The sequence below is a fragment of the Gavialis gangeticus genome, unplaced genomic scaffold (assembly GCF_001723915.1).
Source record: "Gavialis gangeticus isolate Ggan-Ray unplaced genomic scaffold, GavGan_comp1, whole genome shotgun sequence".
Taxonomy (NCBI): domain Eukaryota; kingdom Metazoa; phylum Chordata; order Crocodylia; family Gavialidae; genus Gavialis; species Gavialis gangeticus.
In genome coordinates, this window is record NW_017729001.1 from 544,750 (window position 1) to 547,320 (window position 2,571).

The window sequence follows — 2,571 nt, forward strand, 5'->3', positions numbered from 1 at the left end:
CCCACGTCCTTCCAGGTTGAGAAGGACCCATCCATTACCCATCCACTACCATTGTAATGCTAGTAAGGCAGTCAGTGCTGCTCACAGAGAATCAGGTCAACCAGCTGAGGATGAGGCTGTTGCCTCTTTTACCATATCCTAACTGTGTGGCAAAAAACACTGACTTCCTCATGTGACTGGCCAGAACTTTGTTCTTCATCCTACTGGGTACAGATGAGACCACAGGGATTGATGCATTCATAACTCCCAGCCTTGATAATTGCAGCTCATTACTGGAGTAAAGCCAGGGAGCCCCCATGAAAGTTCCAAATGGTACAAATGCAACAACTTGTACATTTAGAAACACAGGCAATGGTAAATGCACCCCTTCAGTGTTGTGCCCTCTGAACTCTTCTTTCCCCTCCTACTCCAAGATGTGAAGGATAGCTTAAAATCACTATCCTCATATTTAAAATGTTTTGTGAGATGGTCTCCTGCTACCTTAGGAAAAAGTCTGTCCCCTCCATGACCGTCTAACATATCATAGAAATTTATAGAAATTAAAGGCTGCAAGGGACCTCAAAAGATCACTGAGTCCAACCCCTCTGATCTGGGCAGGAATGGTGCTGAAACCAAATGATCCCAAGCAGGTGTCTGTCCAGTCTCCTCCTGAAGACTTCCAAAGTTGGGGACTGCACCATGTCCTTGGGAAGTCTATTCCCGATTCTGGTCACACTTACCATAAACAAGTTCTTCCTTACATCCAACCTGAATCCATCCTCTAACAGTTTATGGCCATTGCTCCTTGTCCTCCCCTGGGGAGCCCTAGTGAACTGTTTTTCTTCCAGCTCCTGATATTCACCCTTTACATACTTTTAGATGGCCACCAAGTCCCCTCTCAGTCTTCTCTTCCGCAGGCTGAACAGTCCCAGATCCCTTGGTCTTTCCTCATAAAGTTTGTCCTCCAGGCCCTTAAATCATTCTTGTGGCCCTTCTCTGGACTCTTTCAAGATTCTCCACATCTTTTTTGAAGTGTGGCGCCCAGAACTGGATGCAGTACTCCAGCTGGGGTCTCACCAGTGCTGAGTTGAGAGGAAGTATCACTTCCTTAGCCCTGCTCGCAATGTGTCAGCTAATGCAACGTCTAGGACACAGCGGTGGTGGGAGAAAATATTATTGGGGAGGGGGAGGGGCTGGAGATGCATGGGGGCAGTGCAAGGCACTGCAGGACCACCCCTCCCTCCTGCAGGGCTGTTGTGGGGCCAGCATGTGGCAGAGGCACTGGGCATGCCTGTGCAGCGGCAGGGCATGGCAGTGGCACTGGAGCAGTGGAGCTGCGTTTGGGGGGGAGCTAAGCCCTGTTAGCCCCGGCCTTCTGCCGCCTATGCTAGGACATCTGTGTTTCCTTGGAGCAATCAAATTGCAGAGACTCCTGGAGGCAAGAAACAAAGACCTTCAGATATAATCAGGTTCAGAAATAACAATAACCATCGGTATCACCAGTTACCTTCAGAACTCTGTTTACACTCCTTTCTTCATCCTTCCTTTGCTTGTTTCTCTCTGACATACACACATGTAACACAACAGAGGCACCTATCTACGCCAACATACAACTATAAACTAATGTGGCTATTTATCCTGCAGGCTGGGAATGAAATGAAAGGCAGTTATTTCTATTGTTAGATACTTAGAAGGTGTTCAGATATTTTCATAGATTTCATAGACAATAGGGCTGGAAGGGACCTCAGGAGATCATTGAGTCCAGGCCCTGCCCCAGGGGCTGGAAGTCAGCTGGGGTCAAGGGATCCCAGCAAGATAAATGTCCAAATGGCTCTTAAAGGAGTCCAGAGTATGTGCTTGCATCACTCCTGGAGGCAGTCTGTTCTGCACCTTTGGGGCTCGGACAGTAAAGAAGTTCTTCCTTATGTCCAGCCTGAAACGGTCTTGGAGGAGTTTGTGACCATTTGACCTTGTCATCCCATGGGGCGCTCTGCTGAACAGACATTCCCCCAGATCCTGATGAGCACCCCTGATAAATTTATAGGTACCCACCAGGTCCTCCCTGAGCCTGTGCTTTTCCAGGCTGAAGAGTCCCCTGGCTCTCAGCCTCTCATCATAAGGCCTGTTCTCCTGCCCTCTGATCATGCACGTGGCTCTTCTCTGGATATTATAGTAATGGGAGTTATACTGGTACCTAAATGGACAGAATAGCCACATGCCTAGTTCAGAGAAGCCAGTGCAATCCTTGAAATACTGGAATAATATGCTCTTTGTGGCCACAGCTAGTAAGCAAATGAGGCTCAGATTTCTTACAAGTGATCTCAACGGTAGCCTGCACATCATCATAATTGGGACAAATTCTACCCTGATGTAAACGAGTGCAGCTACATTGACTTTATTGGGCTTTTCCTCACTTACCTGTGGTTTTTTCCATTTACACGCTACAGCAATCTACTCAGAGAACCATAAATGTCTGGATAACTGGTCAGGCTACTAGGCCTGTGCAAAGCCGTTAGTATTTGCTTCAGATTTGGCTGATTTGGGGGACAGTAATTCAAATCACTGTCCTGAATTGATTCAGCCAAATCTGAT